Source organism: Terrapene carolina, unplaced genomic scaffold (assembly GCF_002925995.2).
Source record: "Terrapene carolina triunguis isolate 2854851 unplaced genomic scaffold, T_m_triunguis-2.0 Scaffold194, whole genome shotgun sequence".
NCBI classification, from domain to species: Eukaryota; Metazoa; Chordata; order Testudines; family Emydidae; genus Terrapene; species Terrapene triunguis.
The window spans coordinates 7,730,883-7,744,085 of NW_020664545.1; positions in this window are offsets into that span (position 1 = coordinate 7,730,883).

A 13,203-nucleotide genomic window follows, 5' to 3' on the forward strand; every position below is an offset into this window, starting at 1 on the left:
ATGAAGGCTCATTGTATCCCACAGGTGGGAGGACAGAGCTGGACCCGAGGGCTCTGGTTCTCCTGCCGCTTGGACCAGTTCTACACCAGATTAGATCTGTGGAAATCAGTGGAGTTACTTCTGAGTTACACCAGAGGGGAGAATCAGGGCTGAGAGCTCTACGTGGTGCAAAGAAACAAACAAATACTAACTGGATCGAGCCTCTCATTTTAAAGGGCAATATGTGTGTGTGTGTGTGTGTCTGCCTGCATGAAGGCGCATGCGTGAGGGGCACACCCAAGGCACCTCAGACTGGGCACCCTAAAAACCTGGGCACTCAAAATCTCTAATTGCTTTTGAAAGTTTGGCTGCCAATGTGTGTAATGTTTCATGGACAAATACCAAAAGGTTCCTGCCTCAAGGAACTTACAGCCTAGATGTTATTGTAGGCTTATCAGTGTGCAAGAATGTGCTTCTATGCAGTGTACGTATGTATGTGGGTGCATGTGTTCAAGTGTGTATTTGTGAAAACGCATGAGTGCAATATATACACACACACACACACATTCATGCAATTTTGAAAATACACACTTGTACTCATGCACACACCCAACTTCATTGGGCATGAAGGTGCAGTAAGGTGGAGATAATTTGGGGGTGTGCAAAATGGTTCATACATGGGGGGGTTGAAATTGCACGTGTGAGTGAGCAATAGCAATGTGAGTGTAAAGGTACAACTCTGTGCATTTTTTGTGTGGGGGAGTGCATGACTGTGTACGGCAGGATTCTGTGTGTGGAGGGGGGGCAGGGACATATTTGGTTCTGGGTGCATCAATGTTGGAGTGTGTATAATGTGTTTGGTGCCTGTGCGGACACATCTGTGCTTCTGATTGTGGGTTGTGGATGTGTTGGTGCAGGGGTGTGTGTGTGTGTGTGTGTGTGTGTGTGTGTGTGTGTGTGTGAGAGAGAGAAGTGTAGTTTTGGGGAGGGATGTGCAAAAAGCAAGCAGCCGTGTGTGTGTGTCTGTGCCCGGGCGGCACGTGAGGCAGGCTATTTCTGTACAGCTTTGTCTCAGTACTGTATTAAACTGCGTGTGGATGTGCTTGAACTTGTGATATTAAAAGCATGAGAAAGACAAGGACCAGGAAGCAGTCATTCAGCCAAGCACACCTGTCCTTGGTTAAAGTTGTGCTTAACTCCCCGGTGCCAGACTCTCCCAGTTGCTGAGGCAGTTAAAGAAAGTTAAATAAACACGATCGGCAAATCAGAACAGTGGGGACAACACTTTCAAAAGCAGCTAAGTGATTTAGGAGTCCTGTCCATTTTTGAAAGTGACTTAGGAGCCAAAACCCCATTGACTTTCAGGGTGACGGAGACTCTTAAAGCATGGAGAAAATTTTGGAGATTTTACCCTAAACGATGTGCTAGGATTTTCACTGGTGTAAATCAGGATTAACTCAACAGGACCCGGTTGTGTAAAATGTGTGTAATCAGTGAGAGGTGAATCAAGCCCCAAACAGTTAACTTAGGTTTTGCGAACACTGGGCTTGCTCCCATTAAAACCAGCTATTCAGAGGTTCCAGCACAAAGCCCTACTGTAGACAGGCCACGCTGGTTTGAATCAAGCTGCACTAACGCAAATGGTAGCATGTAGTGGCTTATCCTGTCTACGCTAGGGGCAGGATTTTTCAGACACGCTCAGCCTTGGCCTCTCTCTTCTCCCATTGAATCAATGGCAGGTCAGCAAGTGTCTGTTGAATAACTGGTGTGTATGGCACAAAGGGCTTTGACCACATCACAGCTGCCACCATGCGAGCAACAATCCCTAGCTTCATCTGCAGTGAAGGCTGGGCTAAGAGTTGTTGCTGGTATGGCTGGAGCTGTAATTTGGACACAGCCTGTGGCGTACGTGTGTGTGAGCGTATGGAGCTGATTGTGTCTGTAGTGCAGAACTGTCTCCGGGCCTGACACAGCCATGACTGCTCCTCCAGCATTTTATTTAGCACTGACAAGGTATTGGCTTTGCTGCAGAAAAGGCTAAATTCATTCCCACTGAGAGTCCTGGGAGCAAACGCAGAAAACTTTCCGCCACTGTGTTTCCTAGAGATTTTTCTGATGGTGCTGCTCTCTGAGTCCGCTTCCCCAGCTGAAAAGCAAACTGTGCAGAGAAAGGGGCCAGAGGGGCCCAGCACCGCTGGGGTCAGTGTGGAGACGCTCTTGGTTTTCGCCGGTACAACTGAGTGCAGAAACTGGCCAACTGTGAATGAATCTGGTGGTGATGAGGGCCGCTGTCTGGTAGGCGAGGCCGGGTCTAAACCACAGCCTGGATCATCTGTTATTAGCAATTAGAGCTAGACGAATAATAATTGCTATTGATATGACAGTATTACCTGGAGGGCCAATGTTCCCTCTAATTTTTCCCACCCATGTGTGGAATGAATTTTGTTATGTGCACCAATATGGAGGTGATGTGTGGCAGGGGTGGGGCCAAGGGGTTTGGAGTGTGGGAGGGGGCTCAGGGCTGGGGCAGAGAGGGTTGAGGTGCAGGGGGGTGAGGGCTCTGGCTGGGGATGGGGGCTCTGGGGTAGAGCCGGGGATGAGGGGCTCAGGGCTGGAGCAGAGGGTTGGGGTGTGTGGGGAGGTGAGGGCTCCGGCTGGGGGTGCGGGCTCTGGGGTATGGCTGGGGATGAGGGGTTTGGAGTGCAGGCTGCCCCAGGGCTACGGTGGGGAGTGAGGACTCCCCCCCAGCTCTCTCTCCCCACAGCAGCACCTGGGCTGGGGGGGGAGGGGCGCCTCTCCCCACCACAGCAGCTCGAGGGCTGGGGCTGCGGGATAGGTGCCTCTCCCGCGGCCAGGACAGGTCTGTGGCTGGGCTGGGTTGGGGCTGGGGGAGGGGCGTGTCTCGTGGCTGGGCTGGGTTGGGTCTGGGGCTAGGGGAGAGGAATCTCTCCCCACCGCAGCCCTGTGGGCCTGCACGGCACTTAATAGGCTGCTGCACGGCCGCACAGCTTAGAGGGACCTTAGGGCCCCAGCCAAGAACAGTGACCCGTTGTGCTCGGTACTGCATGTGCATTGTAAAAGACAGTCCCAGCCCCTAAGAGATTACAATCTAAATAGGCAAAGAATCAGTTACAGGCCCTATTTTAACATGGGGAACCAAGGCGCAAAGAGATCCCGGGACAAAGAGGACAAGGTCAGACAAAGAGTCTGAGGGAGAAGCAGGAACTGAAAATAGACCCTAGGCCAGTGCTGTAATCACAAGACAAACCTTCAGCCCCAAATACGGCAGCCAGGTGTCCAGAAATATGTATTTGGCGTTTCTAACAGCATTTGCTTTGCCCATGTTTCTGCTTCTTTGGCATTCGCTTCCCCTGAGCATTCAAGCCATAGAGTTTAGCTGGGATGAATCGTCCCGGAGCTCGGGCAGGCCTCACTGCAGAACGAATGCGTCTGAGGAAACCGCAACCCAATGGCAGACATTTCATGAACAGCCACAGTGGCTACATTCATCAGCTAGATGATCTGTTGCAAATGATTCCCTGGGCTCTATGAGGGATAAATTATGATCTGTTTTCTTGGGGGATTAGTTAACTTTGTGAGGTGTGATCTGGGTGCTAACAGAGGGGATTATCGGACATGCTACATGCGTGGATAAGACCTGGAAGGTAGAGCAGACACACATGTGCACAGGCTCGTTAAAAGCTGGTGCAAACACATACATGCCCCTGCATACATGACTCTTCCCGTATCATGCAAGAGGCAGGTGGAGTCACGGTGACAGGGCCAGATGCTGACCTCAGTGACACTGGTCTAAATCCAGAGAAACTCCATTATAATCAGTGAAGTTACCCCAGACTGACTCTGATATAGCAGCCATCAGGGTCTGGCCCGCTGTTGCCGATACCTGTACAACGTTGCTGTGGACACGTGTGATCCACTGTGCGATGCCGCAGTGTGTGCACATGTGTGTGATCCTCTGTGCGATGTTGCGGTGTGTTGTTTGTGTGGGTGTGTAAATCCCACAGGAATCAGCTTCTGGTGATCAGAATGGCCCGGGGCATGGCCTAGAGCAGTGTTTCTCAAACTGGGGTCGCCGCTTGTGTAGGGAAAGCCCCTGGCGGGCTGGGACGGTTTGTTTCCAGCAGCTCCCATTGGCCTGCAGCGGCGAACCGCGGCCAGTGGGAGCCGCGATCGGCCGGACCTGCGGACGGGACATGTAAACAAACCAGCCCGGCCCGCCAGGGGCTTTCCCTACACAAGTGGCGGCCCCAGTTTGAGAAACACTGGCCTAGAGCCCCCCTTATTTAACTCTGGTCCTTTCTTCACTCCTCTTTCTCCCCAGTTCTCATTCCCTCCCTTTTTTCCATACTCTCTTTCTCCCTCCACCTCTCCTTTTGCTCCACTCGTATACCAACGCCTTTTCTTTTCTTTTTTTTGGAATAGAATTATGAAAAATAAAGCCCTTGTTCTGAGAGGCAGCGTGTCTGCTGCCAGAGAGGGGTCTTATTCATTAAGGTAATGGTCTCATATGCATTTGGGTCTGTTATCAGTAACACTCCAAAGGAAAATGGGCTACTTAAACCTATTATATCACTTCTTTATTCACCATGTGCTGCCATTTACTCCTACATGCCACTGGGCTGTAATAGCCCCAGTTCTGAGAAACCCTACGCCTTAGCCACAAGCAGCTCATTAATTCAGTGTTTTTATTCTTGAGAAAATAGACTCCGACTGCACGAAAGCTCAGACACCGAGGGCTCAGCCGAAAAGGAAATGCTTTCCTGTGCCGGCATCCCTGGTGCGACCCTCTTCCCGCCCCGCGCCCCGCGCCACACAGGACCCCCTCTGCTGGAGGGTGCGGAGACAAAATGAAAGACATTTGGTGGGAGTTAGAAGAGCAGGAGTGAGACAGACAGACGCACTGCCAATGCCAACTTGTCATCAGACTCTTATTGGTATTCTGGTAATGCTTAGCCATGGCCGTAGACCAGGACCCGCACTGTGCTAGGCCCTGTACAAACACAGAACAAATAGAAGGCACATTTCCTGGCTCAGGGCCATGCCCCTCCCCCTCCTCACTGGAAGCAGCTAGGGGAGATGTATTGGAGACCTGGGGGTTAGAATAGGTCCCATCAGAAGAGGAACAAACCTCTCCTGGCCGTGCTAAGGCCCAGCCGTGGGGAAGAGCACGCGGCTGGCGTCCCAGTTGGTATTGGCAGAGCCCTGCTAAGAAGAGGTTTACAAGTTCAACAGCTGGAGAACAGTGCGTTGCCAGGGTTCCCCGGAGAAATTCTCCTGCAGCTGCAGTTTGAACGAAGAGGGGAGCCCAGGCTGTCTGCAGTCTGCCGGGGTGGCAGCTCCTGAGAAGGGGGGGACGTCGCTTGGCACAAAAATTGCCAGCTCCCTGAGTGTGTGTGTGTGTGTGTGTGTATGTCCCAGAAGCTCCAAGCCTTGCTCTCCCCAAGTCTGAGAAAGGTCACATACCTCACCCCCTTGCGGTTGCTGCTTTTCTGCTTCCCAAGCAGGAGAGGAGAACCCGCGGGCTGCAAAGAAGCTCCTTCTCCTGAGTGCTTTGGGCTTCACAGTTGTAAACCAGGAGCCAATCGGCCAGATCGTCAGCTGGTATAAATCAACCTAGCTCGGCTGGAATCAATGGAGCTATGTGGATTTACACCTGCTGAGGTTCTGGCCCAGTAAAGTGACCCAGGGTAACCTAGATTAGGCGCTGGCCATGGCTGTTGGATGCAAGCCCTTTGCTGGCCACGCTTTAATCTCAAGGCACAAATTGTCCCAGGTGGAGACCTCCCCTCCCCCTTCCTCCCTTATGCTCCTTCTCTGGGGGTTGCGAGCACTTGAGCAGACAGCGAATTGAATGTTTAGATGATGGCAGAATTAATTCCAGGCAGGTACAATGAGACCTTCCTCGAGAGCCCTTGAAGGAAATGAAAGGCCCCTCATCCCAGCTCCGAGCCACAAATCCATACGCTCTGCCACTTCTTTTCAAACACACACAGCCTGAAAAAGCAGCCGCATCTGCTTCATGAAAGACAAGGACTCCGCTGAGAGCCCTGACTCCCTCGCCTGTCATTCTCCTGCCCGTGCCATGCCAAGTAGGCACGATGCCGCCATTGTCCTAGGCCTTTGGTCTCTGTATCCCCAGCCTGCCTCCCCGAGTCAGGGACGCGGCAGACTCTGGAGAGCGGTGTGCGTGCCGGCTGTGTCCTGCGCTGATCTTTCCAATTCCAGCAAACGAGGCCTTCGGGTCACTCTAGGGGGCTGGGCTCCTGCGAGGAAACTCGCCTGCAGCAAGCAGCCATCCTGGAAAAGAACAGGAGGAACGTTACACCCATCTCCTCCAAAAAGGCACCGACTTGAGATGAGCAGCAGCATGGTCTAGCAGGGGAGGGCACTAGCCTGCCATTAGGAGAGCTGAGAGCTAGTCTTGACTCTGCCACTGATGTGCTGTATGTCCTTGAGCCAGTCACTTACGCTCCTGCCCTTTGCCCTTATCTGTTTGGATTAGGAGCTGTTTCAGACAATGATGCCTCTGTGCAGCGCCTGGCACAATGGGGCTCGGTTAGGCCCTCTAGCTGCTACTGTAATCCACGTGATAATAAGGAGATGTGGCTAAGCCAGAACCCCAGATCTGGTCCCCCTCAAACTTTGGGACGGTTCCTCTCCAGATTTGGAGACTGGGTTACTGGCTCCCACGGCTCAAGGCCAGAGACACACAGCAAAGCTGGGCCTGACCTCCATGATGTCACCAATCCTCTTCAAATGCCACCATGGAATCCCCCATCCCTAAAGAGCAGTCGGGTTTCAGGACAACCTAGGGTGATCATATTTGCCAAAGGGAAAACAGGCCACCATGCGGGGCCAGCCCACGCCCCCTGCCTGCCTCCTGCATGGGGCTGGCCCGAGCCGCTCACCGCTCGCCCTGCCTGCCCCCGCATGAGGCTGGGGTCACCGCTCGCCCTGCCTGCCCCCCGCGCGAGGCTGGGGTCACCTCTTGCCCTCCCTGTCCCCCACGCGAGGCTGGGTCACCGCTCACCTTGCCTGCCCCCTGCATGAGATGTTGCTGCTTGGTAGTGCCCTGCCTCCCCCACTGCGTGGGGCTGGCATCACCGCTCATCTCCCCACACTTTCCTCCCCATCACTCCCCACTTTTCTGACAAAAGCGGGCACGTGTCCCATTTGCTCTTGCCAACTGATCAAGTCAGCACACCCACTTTTGCCACACACAAAAAAGTCGGGACAGGGCTTAAAAAAGGGACTGTCCTGGCCAAAACGGGACGTGGGGTCCCCCTAGGCTTTACATACTGCTTTGCAGTTGAGGCGAGCTTCCCCTCAAAGCACTTTACCCCCGTTCGTTCATGAGGCGTCACACGCCCATTGGGCTGTAGGTCAAAATCATGATCCCTTCTTCCGGAGACATGGAGAGGGCAAAGTAACTGGGCTGTGGTCCCACCGCAGGCCGGCAGCACAGCCAGCAGCTGAACGCAGGAGTCATTGTAACGCTCAGCAACCCTGCCTCTGGGGCCCTTGCGCTAACCGCTAATGCTCCCTTTGCTGGCGCTGCCACTGAACATTATCACCAGCATCAAAACTCCAGCTGTCCCTTCCCCTTCCTCCACTGAATGGAAAGCTGTGTAGAGATAACAACCCGCTGCAGGTGTTTGCCAGGGGGGCCTGGAGTGTCTTGTTACCACCTGTGCCTATCTCCCAGCCAAGGCAATCCCCTTCCCTGCTGGAAGGAGGGCAGAGACGCTGATAGACCGGAGGGGAAGCTGGGTGCAGGATCCTTCCAGGATTAACCCCAAGAGACTTCCATTTCTGTCTCTGTGAGCGATTTCTCCCTCCCCTTTCAACCCGGCTCCTGGCTGGCGCATCTGGCTAGCAAGCAAATACGCCAGCAAATACCTGCCTGCCAGATGTGCACAGCTGTACGCATGCCACGAGGGAGCCATCTGTGGCCCATCCAGCGGTGCGTGCCAGTTGCGTTATTCAGGGTGGCTTAAAGAGAAAGTCTAAACGTGCATTAGAGGAGGGGAGTGGGGCTCGGGAGACTTGCAACCGAATTCTCTGCAGCAGGGCTGGCGCGTGATGCAAAGAGAATGAGGTGCTCAGAATGATGGTGATGGGAGGCCACAGAGGTGCCTTAGTCAGACGGACCCATTTAGCTCCAAGCGGGAAATTGCATTTCTGCTTTTAAAAGAAAAGATGCGACGAGATTGCAACGGGGTAAAAAGAATAAAATAAAATCCACGCTGATGAGGTTAAAAGCTCTGGTGAGCAGAGCCGGGCACAAGCCGCCCAGGGAGACCAGGGCTGATAAAGAACCCGCTGCAGAAAGGAAATGCGATTACCGGCCTGATCCTGCTTCCAACCTGCTCTTTTGTGTCTAAACAAAGCAGGTCACGGCGGGTGCACGGCCGAAGGCTTGGATTTAACTCTAACCGCGGGTACGTTCTCACCTGGGACCTGCAGCCAGCTCCTTTGCCAGCGTGACGCCAATGACATCAACGGATTATTACTACAGGAGGGAATTTGGCCCTCGCTGTTTCACCCCGGCACACTGTCGTGTTCTCGCTCCGGAACACATCGTGTGTGTGTGTGTGTGTGTGTGTGTGAGAGAGAGAGAGAGAAAGAGAGAGAGAGGTTTTATCAGCACTCCCCTGGGACAGGCTGTATGATTTCCTCGTGGCTATGCCCGTCTCAAGCCATGAGGTCAGTCAAGCCATCCTGCCGCATCCAGGGCCCCCGAGAGCGGGTTCGGGCCCCGGTGAAAATTTTTTTCGGGCCCCCCAGCAAGGGCGGACCGGCTAAACAGGGCCGAGAAGGGGGGGGGAAAGCCGGGCCCTGGGCCCCCTTCTGGACCGCCAGGCCCCGGTAATTTGTACTGGCTTCCCCCCACCCCTCTCGTCGGCCCTGGCCACATCCCAGCATCCTCTGTTCTCTTCCCCCTCACGCTAGCCCAAGCTTACCCAGAGACCTGCATGGAAAGCAGTAATGTCAGGGCTGCCCCCCCCAGCCCCCCATAGCGTCTACTTTCACTGCCCCACCTGAGGCTTGTTGTCTCTCTTGATGCCTCTAATGAAGCTAAGTGGCTGCCACTTGAAAGTTTCCACTTCCTGCCTCAGGGCTGATTACTGCTGAACTGGTTGCGGCAGCATCCCAAGGACTAGCCTCAGTGGATGGCGACCCCCAGGGAAGGGGATAAGGGAGTGATCCGTGCCCTCTGCTTACCAAGGGCCATTAGAGCACTGCCTGCCTGACCTAGGGGCCTAGGAGAAAGGGGGCTCGGAGGCCCGGTGTCTAGGACCAGGGCATGTAGGAAACATGCACTAACGCACGGATGCATGATCTCCTTTGACATCCTGCATGGCTCATCAGCTGCGTGTCGATGTTACAGGCTGGAACAAAGCAGGGCGGCTTTGCTGGGGGTGCAGCACCAATTCTCCACCGGCACTTGGCAGCGGGGAGACTGGTTTCTCTGCTGTTTGTGTGTACATGTAGCACGGCCGAGAGACGCTGGATGTGGTTCTCTGTCTATCCGGTGAACTGGTGCAGAAGAGGCAGCTTCAGGGTAAAAGCTCCCCCCTTCCCTCCACACATACCCACCCGCCCTGCTAACACGCAACTTGGCCTGGGAGGACCCACTGCTAAGGGCCATTCGTGGCCCATTCAGCCCTTAGGCTCTCTTTTAAGATGACTCACAATGAGGATAGGGCAGCAGGTGCCAGTCAGTGGCACTGGGTCTTTATTGCGGCCAGTCAGGTTGCAGTGGGGGCATCGGTCGACCGGACTGTGAACGGAGACACTCGTTTCATGCAACGCACAGAGGGTGGGACTTGGTGTCCGTGGCATGTCCCCCAGTGAGCTGCATCCATCAGAGATGGACGCTAAGGGAGGGACGTGCAGTTTGATCTGTTTGCACGAGTCATAAGAACATAAGAGCGGCCAGACTGGATCAGACCAAAGGTCCATCTAGCCCAGTATCCTGTCTTCCGACAGTGGCCAATGCCAGGTGCTTCAGAGGGAGCGAACAGAACAGGGACTCGTCAAGTGATCCATCCCCTGTCGTCCATTCCCGGCTTCTGGCACAACATGTTTGCAAATATCTCTTGCCAAAGGCGAAAAGACAGAGGAGGCAAGGCCGCTGGCACAAAGGCAGAGGGAGTGAGAAATGCAAGGAAAAAGAGAGAGACCCGCACACATGCGTACATCTAGCTATCGTCGGGTTTTATCCTGCCATCCAGCACCAGAGTATCTGGGCGCCTAGTCCTTAGTAGACTCCATGCAATCTCTGGCACGTCTCCCTTTTTGGGGGCAGAACCCTGCTTGGGGGAGGAGATTTTCATTTTCCCGTTTAGATTGTATCCATTCCCTTGATTTGGATTTATCCTTGTTGGCTGGTAAGGGATCACAGGGGGGGGCAGTGCAGGGGGCTCACTGGCTAGTGGGGGGGCATCGGGGTTGTGAGTGTCATTCTTACGGGGCCACGGCTGTTCCGAAGCAGAAGGTTTTGCAGCATTGCCAAAGGATGGTCAGACTCTGGATTATACAGGGCCAAATACAGCCCCAGGACAGCTGCACCAGGGATGAGTTTGGCCCGTGGTGTCCAATTCCCTTTTTGCCAGCTCAGCACTGCGGGGCAGTGAAGGCTGGTTAACCTCTACGAGACTATAGATCTACTGATTTCAATGAGGCGTTGCAGATTTACACCAGCAGGGGATTTGGCCCAAGGAGCCTATATCCATAGCCTGCGCAGCCTTTATTTGGGAGGAGGTCTGCAAGGGGCCAGGGGGTGAGATCCTGGCCCCACTGAGGTCCACGGGAGTTTTGCCATTGACTTGGCAAAGACGGGATTTCACCGGACGTTACTAGGAGCAAAGGCTGCCCTTTCCCCAAGCGGCCACGAATTCTCCCTTTCTGGCTGTCCGGACGTCCTGGGCCTGATTCTGAGCCGCTGCAACTCCAGATGAAGTCGCCCGAAGCTGTGGGTGCCTGGTGCAGTCTGAAATCCGGCCCTCCAGGTTGCTGGCCTCCGTTCCAGCCATTTCCTCAGGGCCCCATGGAACGGTGGCACCAACCATCTTCAGCAAAACTCCAGGATAAAACAGTTCACCCTAAATCCAGCTGCTGAGCCACGGGCTTCCTTGGGAGAGTCCCCCCTGTTCCTGGTTGCGCCGCCCCATCCCTCCTACAGGCCACAGGGACCTGGTTCTTACAGCTCCCCCCTCAGCCGAGCTCTTTCATCCTGGATACCAAGCCCCTGTGCTCATCAGGCAATCCCTCGGCTCCTTGCCAACTCAACAGGGCTTTGCCTCAGAACTGGGCTGGCTGCTTTCGGGCTCTTAAAGGGGCAGACCACCTTGTTACCATCCCCTGTAAGTTAAGGCATCCCCCAAATCACTGGCCACTTGTAGAAAGCTGGGCCTGTAACCCCCGAGCTCTGAGGCTCGGCCCCCGGGAAACTTGGTTTCCCTGCGTGTCACCCTGCTGCAGGAGCGCCGCCAGCTTTTCTGCTGCCCTAGGCGGCGGAAGGTCCCGCCCCGAAATGCCGACCCCCACAGAGGCGGCGGAAGGTCCCGCCGCCGAAATACCGCTGCGGTCGCCGCCCCCCAAATTGTAGCGCCCTAGGCGACTGCCTAGGTCACCTAATGGGTTGCGCCGGCCCTGCCCTGCTGACACCAGGGGTAAAGTAAAAAAGATTCTGCTCCGCTCTACGGAGAGGGGCTGCTCAGGGGAGACCATCTGCTCCAGTCTTGAGCCCTGGACCTCCTCCTGCTAGGTGTCCGGGTAAGGAACGGCCACAGACTTCAATGGGGGGCTCGCGGGATGACCGGGTCCTTTCCCGGTGAGGTGAGGAGCGACTTCAGAAGTCACCAGGCGCAGACTGAGTCTCTGGGCTTGGAATCTGGAGAGCCGGGGCCCTTGAGGTGACTTCTCTGTCTCCTCTCCCCATCACCCCCTCCCTCATTCATCTTCCTTCTCGCCAGCCTTTCCCCCTCCCTTTACCTACGCTCCTTCCCTCCTTCCTCTGGGATGCACCAGCATCACCCTGCTGAAAGGCCATTTAACGAACCACCATTCCTTGCATGGTAACAGCTGGTCACTTTTCTGCCCCTCCTGGTGACACTGGAGCGGGTGGGACACGAAGGCCAAGGGGAGGCCATTAGAACCCAAGAAGCAACAGGAAGGCCTGGGGAGTTAAAGAGAGGGAAGGAGAAAGAAAGGAGGAAGGGAGAAATGAAGGAGAGAGAGGGGAAGAAGAATGACAATGAGAAGGGAGAGGAGAAGGAATGAAGTGAGAAGGGAAAGAGCAACCTGATGCCGGGGATATAATACATTCAACTAGTCGTAACACCTAGAGCATCGTCAGGGCGCTTTTCAAACAGCCCCCTCCCGAGGTAGGTCGCTGTCAGCGCAATTAGCGAGTGACAGAGCCAGGAGAGGAACCCAGGAGTCCTGGCTCGCCGTGCCCTCAGCCCTGCCTCTCGATTCTCTTTAGACCCAACTAGACTCTCCTTAAGCTGGCGAGGTTGAGGGGGGGAATGCACTAGAGCTCTCTGCTTAATTAGTAGCAATAGCTAAAGCACTTGAGAGACAAAGGCTCATCTCTGTCTGCCCCACTTTCACCAGCACTTGGGAGCCAGGGGTGGGGAGCAAACTGCTTGGAAGCCAGAAAGCGCCCTGGATTCTGTCACCATGGCTGCACAAACACAGCTTCTGTTATCTACAGAGAGAGGAACAAAACCCTCCCCCCGCCCCCTTCCTGTCTCAGCTGCAGCTGATAAAAGAAGGAAAAATAAACTAAAACATCAGGAAACAAACAGGCAGGGAATAAATCAGCCTCCTTCAACACACGTCCTATTTACATGAGGGGCCTTGGAACCGCTGGGCTTGCTTGATGCAGGGATTTATATTTCAAAACCAGGCTATCAATCCAGCCTTGCCAACCACTGGAGTGTCAACAGTCTGCAGCCAGGTCCCCCAAAATCATGGGGTTGGTTTAAAAATCATGAGGGTTTAAAAACAACCCATACACCTCTACCCCAATATAACGCAAGCCGATATAACACGAATTCGGATATAACGCGATAAAGCAGCACTCCGGGGGGGCGGGGCTGCGCACTCCGGCGGATCAAAGCAAGTTCGATATAACGCAGTTTCACCTATAACGCTGTCCTCGGGAGCCAAAAAATCTTACCGCGTTATAGG